At 58.7% G+C, this 17973-nt stretch overlaps 1 long non-coding RNA gene across 2 annotated transcripts; it reads right to left on the bottom strand.

Annotated features, from left to right (window-relative positions):
• Nucleotides 1–3964: 3964 nt before the first annotated feature.
• Nucleotides 3965–16324, bottom strand: LOC128827785 (uncharacterized). 2 transcript variants are annotated; one of them, XR_008443102.1, is made up of 3 exons: nt 16100–16324; nt 12682–12825; nt 3965–4279 (listed from the first exon to the last, which is right to left on the bottom strand). It is a non-coding gene; the product is annotated as an uncharacterized LOC128827785 (long non-coding RNA). The 2 variants fall into 2 exon arrangements; XR_008443103.1 differs by having other exon boundaries at nt 16033–16116.
• Between the last annotated feature and the right edge of the window lie 1649 nt (nt 16325–17973).

Below are 17973 nucleotides of genomic sequence, written 5' to 3'. Positions count from 1 at the left end.
GGCACCAGTATAGGGCTTCATGAGCCAGGGCATTAGCGGGTAGGCTGGGTCCCCGAGGATGACTATAGACATCTCCACATCCCCAAGAGTTATTTTGTGGTCCGTGAAGTAAATACCTTCCTGCAGCCGTCTAAACAGACCAGAGTTCCTGAAAACGTGAGCGTCATGAACTTTGCCCGGCCATCCGACTTTGATGTTTGTAAAACGGCCCCTATGCTTGCAGCACCATTGAAAAGTAGCCTCCACGTTTCCCAGGGTCACTACCTTTGACAGCAGTACATCAACAATTGCCTTGGCTACTTGCATCACAACAACCCCCACGGTAGATTTGCCCACGCCAAAGTGGTTCGCGACTGACCAGTAGCTGTCTGGCGTTGCAAGCTTCCAGAGGGCTATGGCCACTCGCTTCTGGACAGTCAGGGCTGCTCGCATCCGGGTGTCATTGCGCTTCAGGGCAGGGGACAGCAACTCACAAAGTTCAAGGAAAGTCCCCTTCCGCATGTGAAAGTTTCGCAGCCACTGGGATTCATCCCAGACCTGCAGCACTATGCGGTCCCACCAGTCCGTGTTTGTTTCCCGGGCCCAGAATCGCTGTTCCACAACATCCACATGACCCCGTGCTGTCCTCAGCGCTGGGTCCCGTGCTTTCTGACAGGTCTGTGCTACTCTCAGACTTCAGGCCCTCACCGCGGTGCCGTAGCCTCCTCGCCTGATTTATCTGCATCTGCCTCTGGGAAAGGTGGATGATAAGCTGCGAGGCATTGACAACGGCCACAACTGCAGCGATGGTCGCAGCGGGCTCCATGCTCGCAGTGCTGTGGCGTCCGCGCTGTCACTGACTAGAAAAGTGCGCGAACTGATTTCCCACCGGCGCTTTCAGGGAGGGAGGGCGGGAGTGATGGACGGATGACGACAGTTACCCAAAAGCACCCTCGACACATTTTTTTACCCAGAAGGCATTGGCGGCTCGACCCAGAATTCCAATGGGCAGCGGGGACTGCGGGAACTGTGGGATAGCTGTCCACAGTGCATCGCTTCCAATGTCGACGCTTTCCCCATTAGTGTGGACTCACAAAGTCGAATTACTGTCCTTAGTGTAGACACACACATTCGACTTTGCAATATCGATTCCTAAAATTCGATTTAAGTAAAATCGAACTACTCTCGTAGTGTAGACATACCCTAAGTGATTGAGCAACAAAATGGCAAATGAAATTTAATGTGGATAAATCTAAAGTAATGCACACTGGAAGAAATAACCCCAACTATACATACAATATGACGGGGGCTAATTTAGCTACAACTAATCAGGAAAAAGATCTTGGAGTCATCACAGATAGTTCTCTGAAGATGTCCACGCAGTGTGCAGCGGCAGTCAGAAAAGCAAACAGGATGTTAGGAATCATTAAAAAGGGGATAGAGAATAAGACAGAGAATGTTATTGCCCTTATATAACACCATGGTACGCCCATATCTTGAATACTGCATACAGATGTGGTCTCCTCATCTCAAAAAAGATATACTGGCATTAGAAAAGGTTCAGAGAATGGCAACTGAAATGATCAGGGATTTGGAACGGATCCCATATGAGGAGAGATTAAAGACAGGGTTGGCCTTACAATGAGGCGAACTGCGGCTGCTGTCTCAGATGCCAGACTCTGTGGGGGAGGCAGGGGGCGCCACTAGGACCCAGAGTGTAGAAAATTGTGTCTGCTGCTGGTGCAGATGTATTCTCTCTGCTCTAGATGCACAGAGATGGTGAAGTGCTGTGCTGGAGGAAGGAGGGCACAAGAGACATAAGAGGCAGGCAGGAGAAAAGGTGAGAGGGAATAACAGAAAGCAGCAGGAGCTGCACGGAGAGTGAGGAGGAGGAGCCTCGTATGTACCTAGCACCCCCAGGAGCCTGGACTGATACACATCAGCTTCTCAGGGAGCTTCTTGTTTCCTGCTGCTTCCCTGAACCCCCTTGAGGAGAACAGGCAGTCAACTGAAATAGTAGGAGCCAGTTAGGCCCTTAAGACGCTGATATCTTCCCTCACTTAGACTCTGCTACCAGCCTGCTTATTTGTCCCCTTCAACTGAGTGTTGAGAGCCACTCTAGCTGGCACAGAACAGCAGTCATGAGTGAAAGAAGAAAACACCCCTCTGGGGCAGCCTTCAGAAAAAGAAAGAAAGCAAAGGAAGCTTTTCTATCTAAGCAAGAAGGAGCTCTCCTGAGATACATAGACACAAATGTTCTTGGTGAGCCTTCCGGCCCCAGTGAGGATGTGAGTGGTGAGGAGATGCCTGATCTTCCAGTTAGTCAGAGTGCAGGTGACCTGGCAGCTACTGCAGCATCCATATCTCCATCTCAAATGGATGTAACCATGCACATTCCTGAAGAAAAGTGTAGATCAGAGAAGAGTGTGGTGGAGGTGCAAGAAACAGCCGCTGCTGAGTTTAGTTCCTTAAGTCTAGATGATCCAGGACCGTGGACTCACTTGAGCCGTAGCCTGAGGGACTTCCTTGTACTGCATGGGCCACAGCAAGTAAAAAACTTCATGTTCCCCAAAGGCAATGAAAATAGAAGTTTCCATCCAACACATTACTGGCGTGAAATCCCCAATGGTAACAAAGTGGAGAGGCCATGGCTTATGTACTCAAAAACCCAGTATGCTGCATACTGTTTTTGTTGCAAACTCTTTCAATCTAATGTTCCAGCCACATTGGGTTCTACAGGAATAAAGGACTGGAAAAATCTGGTTAGAAATCTAGCATGCCATGAGAAGGCAGCAAATCACCAGAGAGCATTCCATAGGTGGAAAGAGCTTGAGACGAGACTAAGGTTAAAGGCCACCATAGATGATCAGCATCAAAAGAAGATTGCATCAAAATCTCTTTACTGGCAAAATGTTCTGAAAAAGCTCATTGCCATTGTGAGAATGCATGCTACCCAAAACCTAGCACTGCGTGACACTTCAGATCAGTTGTATGTGCCTGTCATAAACATACAGCGAAGGGTAGCATAAAATCCCTCTTTACCCTGTAAGGGTTTGTCATAACTATAAAGGGAAGGGTAATAGCTGTCCTGTGTACAGTACTATAAAACCCCTCCTGGCCAGAGACTCCAAAATCCTTTTCCCTGTAAAGGGTTAAGAAGCTCAGGTAACCTGGCTGGCATCTGACCTAAAGGACCAATAAGGGGACAAGATACTTTCAAATCTTGGGGGGGGGGGGGAGGAAGGCTTTTGTTTGTGTTCTTTGTTTGGGAGTGTGTTCGTTCTCGGGACTGAGAGGGACCAGACATCAATCCAGGTTCTCCACATCTTTCTAAACAAGTCTCTCCTATTTCAAACTTGTAAGTAAATAGCCAGGCAAGGCGTGTTAGTTTTCCTTTGTTTTTCTCAACTTGTAAATGTACCTTTTACCAGTGTGTTTATCTTTGTTTGCTGTACTTTGAACCTGAGACTAGAGGGGAGTCCTCTGAGCTCTTTAAGTTTGATTACCCTGTAAGGTTAATTTCCATACTAATTTTACAAAGATAATTTTTACCTTTTTCTTTAATTAAAAACCTTCTTTTTAAGAACCTGATTGATTTTTCCTTGTTTTAAGATCCAAGGGGTTTGGATCTTAATTCACCAGGAGTTGGTGGGAGGAAGGAGGGGAATGGTTAATTTCTCCTTGTTTTAGATCCAAGGGGATTGGATCTGTGTTCACCAGGGAATTGGTGAAGGTTTTTCAAGGCTTCTCAGAAAGGGAAAAATTAAAATGGTGGCAGCGGAACCAGAGCTAAGCTGGTAGTTAAGCTTAAAAGTTTTCATGCAGGCCCCTACATTTGTACCCTAAAGTTCAAAGTGGGGATCCAGCCTTGACAACCCCAATAAAAGAAAAAAGTTCTCCCAATCCCAAAGGACCAAGCCCCAGACCCAGCTCAAGGTCCAAATCAGAGCTTACCCACAAATCACGCTGTTGCCAATCCTTTAGAATCTAAAATCTAAAGGTTTATTCATAAAAGGAAAAAGATATAGATGAGAGCTAGAATTGGTTAAATGGAATCAATTACACACACAGTAATGGGAAAGTTCTTGGTTCAGGCTTGTAGCAATGATGGAATAAACTGCAGGTTCAAATCAAGTCTCTGGAACATCCCCAGCTGGGATGGGTCATCAGTCCTTTGTGTAGAGCTTCCATTTGTAGCAAAGTCCCTCCACGGGTAAGAAGCAGGATTGAAGACAAGATGGAGATGAGGCATCTGCCTTTTATAGTCTCTTCCAGGTGCAAGGACACCTCTTTGTTCTTACTGTGGAAAATTACAGCAAAATGGAGTTTGGAGTCACATGGGCAAGTCCCTGCATACTTTGCTGAGTCACAAAGCATATTTGCCTTCTCTCAATGGGTCCATTGTATAGCTGATGGTCCTTAATGGGCCATCAAGCAGGCTAGGCAGAGCTGACACCAACTTGTCTGGGGTGTCTCCCAGAAGCATAGCATAAGTTTGAAATACAGACAATATAAAGCCAATATTCATAACTTCAACTACAAAAATGAAACACACATATAGACAGCATAATCATAACCAACAAACCATAACCTCTCCATAGACCCCTTACACGACAACCTTTATACAATATTTGCTGCAGATATATAACAGTGGTTGCAACAGTGATCTATACAGTTACAGATTATGTCAAGAACGTCACACCCCAAATGCAAAATTGATGCAGGAAGGGATGACAAACATCCCTGACTGCATCCCAAGAGCTCCCCATCCTGGGTTCTGTCTCACTACAGCTAGTCTTGGGTTAGAAGCCGTACCAGTGTATAACAGAAATGGTTTATCAAAGTCATGTTCAATAACATGATTGAATCTCTTTACAAACTCAAGGTAAAACTTGGTTAGAACAATAGTGGATTGGATCTGTTCTTGCAGCATGGTTCCTGTATGTCTCATGTGATCTTGCCAAGAGCTAAAGAACATAGCTACTTTATTCATAAAAGCTCTGGCAAATGTTTGGAACCCAATTAACATCAAGCCAATGTAGATATTAATGTTGTTCGTAGTATAGGAATCTTGGCATTTAGCCGTGAAAGCAATATGGTAGTGTGCCTTAGTTTCCCTTTTCATACAGCACATCAGATCTGGAATGTCTTTTCCCCTGTGAAAAGTTCCAATGCTGTTTACAGGCATTAACTGTGAAACATTAGGATAACAAGGTCTTTGAACATAAAGTATGTTCTTATGTATTACTCTTAACATGTTCAAGGGATTTTCCAAAAGATTAGGCACATTGTACATTTTTCAGTTCTTGCTAATAGCAAGACATTAGTTACAAAAATTACCATTAGCAATAACAACAAATCCATTGCAAATGTCCATTTACAATCATTTTTGTCATGCCACACCTTTGGCCCAAAACCATTGGGTTTTTGGCATTTTAGGGTTAACCTGTGGCTTTCCTTTGCAAAATCAAGTTCTCTTTTTCCTCCTTGTCCTGAAGGATCAAACCCTGATTTTTCTTGCTTAACAGAATTCACTGGCTGATTGGGTGGGCTCTCTGTGCTAATAGCTATTAGCAAGTCTTTTTTCTCCCTGCCAGCCAGGTAATTTGCATCAACACAGACACTAGCTTTTAGATTCTCAGCTGCTACCAATTTCAAGGCTGGACACTCATTCTTCCCTTTAGCAGGATTGGGTTCTTCCCCCCCCACACACACACACCTTTTGCCTAGAAGGTTGAAAACGGAAACTTCCTGCTTACAGGAATTCCTTTGCTGGCTAGGTGTGTTCACAAGTGCGGACCCTGACGCACAGACTGCTCACTCAGGGCTTGGCTACACTTGCGAGTTACAGCGCAATAAAGGAGCCTGGGCGCACTAGCTCACTCCCTGTCCACACTGGCATGGCACGTAGAGCGCTCTGACTCCGTGGCTACAGCGCGCCTGGTTCTCCACCTCGGTGAGAGGAATAACGTTTGCTGCGCCTTGGCTACAACGCCCGGGCATCAGTGTGAACGAGGTGTTGCATTACTGCGCTCTGATCGGCCTCCGGAGCGTCCCATAATCCCCTTAAGTCAAGTGGCCACTCTTGTCACTGTTTTGAATTCCTGTAGGAATGCGGAAATGCCCTTTCAAAGCCCCATTTCTGACAGCCGGCATGCAAGCCGTTACTGTGCAATGCTGTGTGAGAGAGAGACGCAGGGGAGAGGGGGGGGTCTGCTGCTGTCTGAACTTACAAGACAGCATGCTGACGTGCTCAGCCCCCCAAAACCCCATTCTCTCTCCCCCCACATACACACAACACATTCCCTGTCACACTCCACCCCACCCCTCGCATTTGAAAAGCACGTTGCAGTCACTTGAATGCTGGGATAGCTGCCCATAATGCACCACTCCCAATGCTGCTGCAAGTGCCGCAAATGTGGCCACGCCAGTGCGCTGTCAGCTGTCAGTGTGCTCTGCCATACTACCCCCTGCCCATTCCCCCCTCCCCCTTATGCCTGGCAACTCCCATGCCCAGTGCCCCTCTGGCCCACAGAGCCCTATAACCAGCACCCCCCACTGCCTAGTGCCTCTCTCACAGCCCCCCCCCCCCCCAACTCCCCAGCACTCCATATTCCTGAGGGAATTCAGCACCAAAACATTAAAAATTCTGTGCACTATTTTAAAATTCTGCAAATGTTATTTGTCAATAAATAAACGTGGAAGCTGCAGCCTGGCAGGGGGAGCCCAGGCCACTGGCTGCCTGGAGGTGGGAGATCACCCTGCAGCCTCCCACCTCCCTTCCCAGGACAGGGACTCGACAGTGAGGCTGCACCCGACCCTGACACATTGTAAGGGATGGGCCTGCCCCAGAAACACCTTTGGGCACTGCCCCTCTGCGCCAGGTGCACCAGGTGTGGGAGGCAGGCTCAGCCCGGCAGGATCCAAGTGTGGAGGGGCTCAGTGTGGGGGGATCCAGGTGGGGCTAACAGGGTTCTGAGTGGAGCAGTCGGGGTGCAGGTGGCTCGGTGGGGGATCTGGATACACAGGGGCTCGTTGGGGGTTGATGGGGCAGTGGGACTCTGTAGAGGGGCCCAGGTGAAGGTGCTTGGGGATCAGCAGGGGTGTCTAGGTGTGGGGAGCTCAGTGGGAGGGCGGGTGCAGGGGAGGTGGGGCTCATTGGGGTGGGGGTCCAAGTGAAGCTGGGTGGGGCTCTGTGGGTGGGTGGTACAGATGCAGGGCAGGTGGGGCTAGTCAGGGGGAGGGTTCGATGGGGCTGCTTAATGGGCGAGCCTCAGCTGCTGCCAAGGGGATGCTGCATGCTGGGCTCCCGGTTCTCCCCTGTCCCCGCATCCCTCATCCCCTTCTCTTCCCCATCCCATGCCCCTTCCCCACTGCCCATCTCCTCCCCATCCCACCCCCTTCCTTCCCTACTGCTTATTTCCCCCAGTCTCCCCCCCCCCCCCCCGCCCCAGCACATGTACTCCCTGCTGTACAGAGAACAGGATGGCCCCTCCCAGCACACAGACGGGGAACACCACCGGCACTAGGACCCAAAAGGCTGCGTCCAGCTGCAAAGTCAGCAGAACTGAACAGCCCCCTCTTTCCACCGGGCAGTTCTGTGGGGACTCCCCAGACACAGCTCCTACAGCCAATCCATCAGCACTGAACAAATACTGCAAGACTAATATCTCACAGGCCCGATTGCAGCAGAGAGCCTTTAAGCCTCACTGCGGGGAGCTTCCCCCCAGGGCCAGCTTTAGCAAGAGCGGGGCCCAATTCCTGGGGGCGTGGCTTGCCGCAAGCCCCACCCCCAGGAATCGGGCCCCGCTCCGGCCGGAGCTCCAGCCAGGGTCGTGGGGCTTGGGTCTGGCCCGGAGCCGTTCAGCCAGGGCCGGGCTGGAGCCGAACTGGGGGGCCGGGCCCGAGCCGGGCCAGACCCGGAGCCGAGCCGCGGGGGCCGGGCCGGACCCGCGGGGGCCGGGCCGGACCCGGAGCCGCTCAGCCGGGGCCGGGCTCGAGCGGGACCCGGAGCCGAGCCGCGGGGGCTGGGCCCGAGCCGCTCAGCCAGGGCCGGGCTGGAGTTGAGCAGAGCCAGGCCGGGCCGGAGCCGAGCCGAGCTGCGGGGGCCGGGACGGAGCCGAGCTGGGGGGTCGGACACGGGCTGGGCCCGAACCGGGCCGCGGGGCCTGGGCCGGAGCCGAGCCGGACGGACCGGCGCCCCGGGGCCGGAGCTGCTGGGGCCGGAGGTGCTCGGCCGGGGCTGGACTGGGCCGCGCCGCGCCTCCCCGGAGCCCTTCTCACACCCCCCACCACCCCAGCTTATCTGGTGCTGCCTGCCCGCCCCTGCTTCTTTTCAGAAGCAGGGGCGGGGGAGGAGCAGGGGGCGGAGCGTTCAGGGGAGGGGAGGAGGGGGAAGTGAGCTGGGGGCAGGGTGGAGAGCTGCGGCGCGGGGCCCAATTCAGCCGAATCGGCTGAATCGGCCTAAAGCCAGCCCTGCTTCTCCCACCCAGCCCTGAACAGAATATCGCTGCCAGTCTCCAGCTCAGGGCTGAGCCTTCACTTCCTCCCATGCAGCTCTGGGAGAAAGAGCTCCTTAGGCCCCCTGAAGGGGAAAAGCCACAAACAAATCTTCACGTGGCTCTCACACCTCTAGGGGCCCAGGCCAGCCAGGTATCAATCCCAGCCCATGTAGGGTTAGGAGTTCCTGCTGCTCCCTGCTGAGATACACCGACCTTGCGCTGCACTGGGGGGGCTGTCCCCTTTTGCAAGCACGTACTTCCTGTTTCTGGGAAGGAAGAACTACTGCCCTAGTGTTAACTGCCTGCTGCACTGTGCCTGCATCACAATGCCAGAGCCTCCCCAGGCAGGAGACTCCTTTGTCAGCCACCTGGCGACAGGAGCAGGCTCATGTCCACAAGACACAGGTCGTTCGGAGAGACTGGGCAGAGGAAGGAGCCCCATGTCCTGAACTAGGAGAGCTAGTGCCTGAGAAGAGAGCCTCACCCTTATAGCGTTCACCACCCGCGGCGGACAGGAGCGAGCAGTGGCAGTGGGAGGGGGAGGGGGGGCAGGGGGCGGAGAGAAGCCCTGGGCCTGGCCAGCTGAGAGGAGCGAGCAGGGGACGGGGGACGGGAGGAGCCAGTGGGCAGGGGGGCCTCAGGGTGCATCACAAGTGGAGAGGGCAGGGCCAGGTAGGGTGACCAGATCACCCAAGTCAAATATCGGGACGTGGGGCAAAAAACAAACAAACAAACAAACAAACAACCCTTCCTCCGCAAGTGCTGGAGGGAGACCCGGGAGACTCAGGGGAAGCGCGGGGCCAGGGTAAGAGTCCGGCCTGGTCCCGAGCAGGCAGGACTCAGTTGGGTGGTAAGGAGAGGAGGGGGGCGGCCCGCGGGGCCAGGCGGCGGCTGTTCTCACCCCCGGGCAGCGGGACTCGGGAGCAGCCGCTGCTGCAGCTCCCACTGCCGCGGGGGAGGAAGCGGCCATGGCACTTGGCGGCTGCGGCTCTGGCGCCCCCGAGCCCGGGCCTGCTGCGGGAACCCAGCAGCGCGCACGCTGCGCCCAGCCCCTGGCCAGTCGCGTCTGGGCTGCTGCCCAGCTGGTGCTATCCCGCGGCGGCCCCGGAGCGGGGGGCAGCAGGCCCCAGCCCCCCCGTCCCGCTCGGGTCCCGCAGGGGAACGAACGGGGCTGGGCTGCCGATGCCTCCGCGGGATAGCACCAGCTGGGCAGCAGCCCAGACGCGACTGGCCAGGGGCTGGGCCCAGCATGTGCGCTGCTGGGTCCCCGCAGCAGGCCCCGGCTCGGGGGGTTCGGGGGCGCCGCAGCCACCGAGCGCCATGGCCGCTTCCTCCCCCGTGGCAGTGGGAGCTGCAGCAGCAGCTGCTCCCGTGTCCCGCTGCCCGGGGGGGAGAACAGCCGCCGCCTGGCCCCGCGGGCCGCCCCCCTCCTCTCCTTACCACCCAACTGAGTCCTGCCTGTTCGGGGCCAGGCCGGACTCTTACTCACCCTGGTCCCGCGCTTCCCCTGAGTCTCCCGGGCCTCCCTCCAGCGCTTGCGGAGGGGGGAGGAATGGTGAGCCTGGGGAAGAGGCGGGGATTCGGGGAGGGAGCCAATCGGGGGAGGAGGGGGTGGAGTCGGGGCGTGGGGGGGGGGGGGGGGGGCGCGAGCACTTCCGGGCTCCAGGCTCCGGCGCATTTCCTTGTTTGTCCAGTGTCCCAACCACACGTCGGTCGGGACGCGGGACAAACAAGGAAATATTGGGACAGTCCCAATAAAATCGGGACGTCTGGTCACCCTAGGGCCAGGGCACCATCGGAAACCCGGTACTAGGCATGGACTCTGAGCAAGGCTTTTGGGTGATGCAGTAATGGAGCTAGGAGATGATAAGGGGGGTTCTAGGCATCTCTAATCCCAGCCCCACTTCTCCTGTGCCCAAAGCCATGAGCGTGAGCCCACCCCTCTCAGTCTCAGATCCCACAGCCCCAAAGACATGACTGGCCACTCACGCTGTGACCCAATTACAGCTAGGAAGGCTCTCTAGAAAGATAGGAGTGGGAAGAGCAACCCCCTTAGCCTGGCAGGCAGTACGCATCCTTCCCAGTATGGCAGAGACCATGCCTCAAGCGACGGTCCTGGGGCCGGTTTTCTTCAATGTCTTCATTCATGATCTGGAGGATGGCGTGGGCTGCACCCTCAGCAAGTTTGCGCATGACACTAAACTGGGAGGAGTGGTAGATACGCTGGAGGGTAGGGATAGGATACAGAGGGACCTAGACAAGTTAGAGGATTAGGCCAAAAGAAATCTGATGAGGTTCAACAAGGACAAGTGCAGAGTCCTGCACTTAGGACGGAAGAATCCATGCACTGCTACAGACTAGGGACCGAATGGCTAGGTAGCAGTTCTGCAGAAAAGGACCTAGGGGTCACAGTGGACAAGAAGCTGGATATGAGTCAACAGTGTGCTCTTGTTGCCAAGAAGGCTAACGGCATTTTGGGCTGTATAAGTAGGGGCATTGCCAGCAGATAGAGGGACATGATCATTCTCCTCTATTCGACATTGGTGAGGCCTCATCTGGAGTACTGTGTCCAGTTTTGGGCCCTACACTACAAGAAGGATGTGGAAAAACTGGAAAGAGTCCAGTGGAGAGCAACAAAAATGAATAGGGGGCTGGAGCACATGACTTATGAGGAGAGGCTGAGGGAACTGGGATTGTTTAGTCTGCAGAAGAGAAGAATGAGGGGGGATTTGATAGCTGTTTTCAACTACCTGAAAGGGGGTTGCAAAGAGGATGGATCTAGACTGTTCTCAGTGGTAGCAGATGACAGAACAAGGAGCAATGGTCTCAAGTTGCAGTGGGGAAGGTTTAGGTTGGATATTAGGAAAAACTTTTTCATTAGGAGCGTGGTGAAGCACTGGAATGGGTTACCTAGGGAGATGGTGCAATCTCCTTCCTTAGAGGTTTTTAAGGTCAGGGTTGACAAAGCCCTGGCTGGGATGATTTAGTTGGGGATTGGTCCTGATTTAGGTAGGGAGTTGAACTAGATACCTCCTGAGGGCTCTTCCAACCCTGATAGGCAGATAGACCCAGACTAGTCCATAGGAGACTGGGGGTGAGGGGAGGCGCAGAGGAAGAGGATGCAGGAAACTGAACATGACAGGTGCTCATGAAAGGAGAGAGAGAGTGTTGGAGTGTCAGTTGGCCAACACAGAGAAGAGAGAGAGAGAGAGAAACCTAGGAGGAAGGAACAAAACTCAGAATAAGGAGTCACCCTCATGAACCCAACTACTGCTAGGGAGCAAAACCACTGCTGGCCAGAGAGATGAACAGCCCCCGCAAATGGCAACATCAACTCCCTTGAATCCACAGCTAGTCAGAAAACCCTTTTTCTTGTTTTTTTGTTCTTTTTTTAAACAAACCCACACCCAGCTAACGGGAAGTCCCTGCCTGGAGCCAGGGGGGCTGTGACCAGAGCCCTCACCTCTTGGGGGGGGAGGGATAGCTCAGTGGTTTGAGCATTGGCCTGCTAAACCCAGGGTTGTGAGTTCAATCCTTGAGGGGGCCACTTGGGGATCTGGGGCAAAATCAGTACTTGGTCCTGCTAGTGAAGGCAGGGGGCTGGACTCGATGACCTTTCAAGGTCCCTTCCAGTTCTAGGAGATGGGATATCTCCATTAAAAAAAAAAAAAAAACAGACACTGATCTCACAGACAGTGACAGCTGCTCCGCTCCCAGCTGGACAGGTCTTGCCTGGCATCAACAACGCTTGCGCTCTCGCTCGCTTTCCATCTCACCACCGAGACGGACTCTGTCCCCCACCCCCACCACACACTTCTTTTCCCTTGGTGCCAAACACAACACAAGAAGGAAAAACAAAAGTTATCATCACAATCTGCCGTGATGGCCAGGCTCTCCTTCTCGCATCTCCCACACCCCAGGGCTCTACCCTGAACCCCCTTCCCATGATGTTGTCAGAGCTACAATTAGAAAGCACCCCACTGCACCTGCACCCAACATAGTCACTCTGCACAGGAGACTCTTGTCCCTTCCACTGGTCTTAACCCCACAGAGCCCCAGGCCCAGCTAGGATGCACCTTATTTTTCTTTAGTACTGGGGCTCTCGTCCTCTCCCTCTTGGACTCCATCTGTGAGAGAGGACTGGGAAGTGTTACAGACACAGAGACCCTCCCCCAGCTCTCTCTGCGCCCTGGGCTCACACCTGGTTGTCTCCCCAGTCCTTGGCACTGTCCAGCATGTCTCCCTCCACAGAAGTCACCTGATGTCATCTTAGACTCCATCTTCATATTGCTCTTCTCCTTCCCAGAACTCCTGCTCTGCTCCTCAGACCTGTCTGTCCTCAGCTCTGCAGGCAGAGGGGAAGGGGCATCATGGGAACACACATGCCCCATTCCAGACACCACATGGCATCCACAGGGCTACCAAACCATGTCACCTTGTGCCAAAAACCACACCCCACCCCAAAGGAGCAAAACGCCTTTGTGAGCCCAGCACACACATACACACCAAGCCCAGCCAAATTGGGAGCTTGCCCCCCCTTCCCGGGCCTCATGGATGGAGAAGTTTGGTGGGCAGTGGGGGCCCCGAGGGACTGGCTCAGCGTGTGAATGAAGGACTGGGATATATGTGGGGGCGGGACAGTGGGGTTGGGGTGTCCAGGAGGACCCAAGGTAAGGGACTAGGGGGATTAGGGGTATAGGAGAGTAGGGTTACCAAGTGCACTGTGGGACTGGGGTATTTAGAGAGCCCAGAGAGGACGGGTGGGGCAGGTTGGAGGGCCCCACGGGGGCTGAAAAGGGGAATCCGTCAGGTTGGGGGGTAGCAGAGAGTGGAGATAAGGGACTCGCACACTGGGGATGGAGAAGGCAATGGGGTGACAGGGACGTGGGGCCCAGCACTGGAGAAATGGGCTGGAGTCGATTGGGGCGGGGTGGGAGGAGAACGCTGGGGGAGGCAGCACATCGGCAGGGCAAAGGGAAAGGCCAAGGAGAGAGGACAAGGTGGGGGAGGGGAGCACTGGGGGATGACGGGGGGCTGAGGGTGAACTAGGGGGAGTTTGGGGAGCAGGACTGAGGGGTCCCCATGGGCGCAGGGCAGGGCTGGGGGTAGAGGGGGGGCTGGGGAGGCCCAGGGACGGGGCAGGTTGGGGGGCTGAAGAGAATGTCAGGGCCCTACAGAACAGGGAGCGGGTGGGGGAGGGGATGGGGGCGCTGAGGGGTCCCCAGGGGCACAGGGCGGGCCTGAGCGCAGTGGGTAGTTGGGGGCTGAGGGGGATGTCACAGCTCTACGGAGCAGGGAGCGGGTGGGGGAGGGGGCAAGGGGGTGGATGGGGTGCATGGGGGTGGTGGGGCAGGGGGGAAGGGGCAGGTTGGAGGGCTGAGGAGGATGTCAGGGCTCTACAGAGCAGGTGGGGGAGGGGATGGGGGCTCAGGGGGACGTTGCGTCTCCAGGGAACAGGTGGGGAGGGAATGCAGGGGCTGAGGGGTCCCCATGGGCGCAGGGAGTGGATGGGGGGCTGGGGGCAGGGCCGGACGGGGCAGGTTGGGGGGTGAGGGGGATGTCACAGCTCTAGTGAGCGGGTGGGGGGGCAGGGGGTGGATGGGGCACAGGGCGGGGCTGGGGGCATGGGGTGGATGGGGGGGCGGGGGCAGGGGGGGTGGGGCAAGTTGGGGGGCTGAGGGAGATGTCCGGGCACTAGGGAGCAGGGAGCGGGTGGAGGGGGGGAGCTGAGGGGGATGTTGGGGCTCTAGGGAGCAGGGAGCGGGTGGGGGAGGGGATGGGGGCTGAAGAGGATGTCGGGGCACCAGGGAGCGGGTGGGGGATGGGGCAAGTTGGGGGGCTGAGGGAGATGTCGGGGCACTAGGGAGCGGGTGGGGGAGGGGATGGGGGCTCAGGGGGATGTTGGGGCTCTAGGGAACAGGTGGGAAGGGAATGCGAGGGCTGAGGGGGATGTTGGGGCACTAGGGAGCGGGTGGGGGAGCGGAGGGGGGCTGAGGGGGATGTCGGGGCACTAGGGAGCTGAGGGGGATGTCGGGGCACTAGGGAGCGGGTGGGGGAGGGGATGGGGGCTGAGGGGGATGTCGGGGCACTAGGGAGCGGGTGGGGGAGGGGATGGGGGCTGAGGGGGATGTCGGGGCACTAGGGAGCGGGTGGGGGGGGGAGCTGAGGGGGATGTCGGGGCACTAGGGAGCGGGTGGGGGAGGGGATGGGGGCTGAGGGGGATGTCGGGGCACTAGGGAGCGGGTGGGGGAGGGGGGGAGCTGAGGGGGATGTCGGGGCACTAGGGAGTGGGTGGGGGAGGGGATGGGGCTGAGGGGGATGTCGGGGCACTAGGGAGCGGGTAGGGGAGGGGGGGAGCTGAGGGGGATGTCGGGGCACTAGGGAGCAGGGAGCGGGTGGGGGGGAGCTGAGGGAGATGGGGCACTAGGGAGATGGGGCACTAGGGAGCGGGTGGGGAAGGGGATGGGGGCTCAGGGGGATGTTGGGGCTCTAGGGAACAGGTGGGAAGGGAATGCGAGGGCTGAGGGGGATGTCGGGGCTCTAGGGAGCGGGTGGGGGAGCGGATGGGGGGCTGAGGGGGATGTCGGGGCACTAGGGAGCGGGTGGGGGAGGGGAGGGGGAGCTGAGGGGGATGTCGGGGCACTAGGGAGCGGATGGGGGAGGGGATGGGGGGCTGAGGGGGATGCCGGGGCACTAGGGAGCGGGTGGGGGAGGGGGGGAGCTTAGGGGGATGTCGGGGCACTAGGGAGCGGGTGGGGGAGGGGATGGGGGGCTGAGGGGGATGCCGGGGCACTAGGGAGCGGGTGGGGGGGGAGCTGAGGGGGATGCCGGGGCACTAGGGAGCAGGTGGGGGAGGGGATGGGGGCTGAGGGGGATGCCGGGGCACTAGGGAGCGGGTGGGGGAGGGGATGGGGGCTGAGGGGGATGCCGGGGCACTAGGAAGCGGGTGGGGGAGGGGATGGGGGCTGAGGGGGATGTCGGGGCACTAGGGAGCGGGTGGGGGAGGGGGGAGCTGAGGGAGATGTCAGGGCACTAGGGAGCGGGTGGGGGAGGGGATGGGGGCTGAGGGGGATGGGGCACTAGGGAGCGGGTGGGGGAGGGGGGAGCTGAGGGAGATGTCAGGGCACTAGGGAGCGGGTGGGGGAGGGGATGGGGGCTGAGGGGGATGTCGGGGCACTAGGGAGCGGGTGGGGGAGGGGATGGGGGCTGAGGGGGATGCCGGGGCACTAGGGAGCGGGTGGGGGAGGGGATGGGGGCTGAGGGGGATGTCGGGGCACTAGGGAGCGGGTGGGGGAGGGGGGAGCTGAGGGAGATGTCAGGGCACTAGGGAGCGGGTGGGGGAGGGGGGAGCTGAGGGAGATGTCAGGGCACTAGGGAGCGGGTGGGGGAGGGGATGGGGGCTGAGGGGGATGCCGGGGCACTAGGGAGCGGGTGGGGGAGGGGATGGGGGGGCTGAGGGGCCCCACGGGCGCAGACTCGGGGGCGGGGCCGGGCTCCTTGTGGCGCGTGGAGGCGCGAGGGCAACACGTGACTGAGAACCGCAGACACTCACTGGGGGGGAGGAGGAATCCCACAATGCACCGGGGCTGGCAGAAGCCGCACGAAACGACCCCACCCACCTTCTGGCGCCTCTGACCTTCTCCTAATGGCGTCCTGTGCGCCGCACTCACTTCCGCTTCCGGCCTCAGCCTAGGTAGAGGAGTTTCAGGGGCGGGGGCGCGAGGGAGGCGAAAGGAGGTCGCAGTGGGCGGGGCATGTTGCGGCTGGGGGGTGGGGCAGAGCGATCAAGGCAGAGGCCGAACCCCCGGGGAAGAGCGGGTCGGGGCTGGGGGCGGGTCGGGGCCGAGCGGAGCGGGGCTGGGCTGGGGGCGGGGTCGGGGCTGGGGGCGGGGCAGAGCGGGTCGGGGCTGGGGGCGGGTCGAGGCCGAGCGCAGCGGGGCTGGGGGCGGGGCGGGGTCGGAGCAGGGCTGGGCTGGGGGCGGGGTCGGAGCAGGGCTGGGCTGGGGGCGGAGCAGGGCGGGGCTGGGGGCGGGGCCGAGCGCGGTGCCCGCGCCCCGCGCCCCGCGGAGGTTGGTCCGGCCCCGCACACCCAGGGGCGCCCCGCCCCGCGCGGCTCGGCTCGGGGGCCCCGGGGCGCTCAGCCGCGGTGCCCGGTCCGGTCTCAGTGGCACTTTCAGCCCCAGGACATCGCCGCCCGGACCCGGCCCGTCGCTGCGCTCGGTCCCGGTCCCCCCGCTGCACCCGGGGCCGGGGCGCTCCCGGGGGGCGGAGCATCCGCTTCTCCCCGAGCCGCTCCGCCCGGCCCCGGGACACAGAGCTCCCTGGGCTGCTCCTCTCCCCTCAGCTCAGCCCTGCTCAGGCAGCTCCAGCTCCCCCGGCCTCCCGACTGCCCCAACGCACCCCCCACCCTCACCTCCACTGCGCCCCCAAACTTCCACCCGCCCCCCCCTCACCTCCACTGCGCCCCCAAACTTCCACCCGCCCCCCCTCACCTCCACTGCGCCCCCAAACTTCCACCCGCCCCCCCGCCCTCACCTCCACTGCGCCCACAAACTTCCACCCACGCCCCCCGCCCTCCCCTCCACTGCCCCCACAAACTTCCACCCGCCCCGCCCTCCCCTCCACTGCCCCCACAAACTTCCACCCACGCCCCCGCCCTCACCTCCACTGCGCCCACAAACTTCCACCCGCCCCCCCCCCACCTCCACTGCCCCCACAAACTTCCACCCACGCCCCCGCCCTCACCTCCACTGCGCCCACAAACTTCCACCCACGCCCCCGCCCTCCCCTCCACTGCCCCCACAAACTTCCACCCACGCCCCCGCCCTCCCCTCCACTGCCCCCACAAACTTCCACCCGCCCCGCCCTCCCCTCCACTGCCCCCACAAACTTCCACCCGCCCCGCCCTCCCCTCCACTGCCCCCACAAACTTCCACCCACGCCCCCGCCCTCACCTCCACTGCGCCCACAAACTTCCACCCGCCCCCCCCACCTCCACTGCCCCCACAAACTTCCACCCGCCCCTCACCTCCACTGCCCCCACAAACTTCCACCCGCCCCCCCCTCACCTCCACTGCCCCCACAAACTTCCACCCGCCCCCGCCCTCACCTCCACTGCCCCCACAAACTTCCACCCGCCCCTCACCTCCACTGCCCCCACAAACTTCCACCCGCCCCCCCCACCTCCACTGCGCCCACAAACTTCCATCCGCCCCCTCCCTCACCTCCACTGCCCCCACAAACTTCCACCCACCCCCCCTCATCTCCACTGCCCCCACAAACTTCCATCCGCCCCCGCCCTCATCTCCACTGCCCCTACAAACTTCCACCCGCGCCCCCGCCCTCACCTCCACTGCCCCCACAAACTTCCACCCGCGCCCCCGCCCTCACCTCCACTGCCCCCACAAACTTCCACCCGCGCCCCCGCCCTCACCTCCACTGCACCCACAAACTTCCACCCCCCCTCACCTCCACTGCGCCCACAAACTTCCCC

Source organism: Malaclemys terrapin, chromosome 22, assembly GCF_027887155.1.
Source record: "Malaclemys terrapin pileata isolate rMalTer1 chromosome 22, rMalTer1.hap1, whole genome shotgun sequence".
Classification (NCBI taxonomy): Eukaryota; Metazoa; Chordata; order Testudines; family Emydidae; genus Malaclemys; species Malaclemys terrapin.
This window is presented reverse-complemented; position numbering and strand designations above follow the sequence as displayed.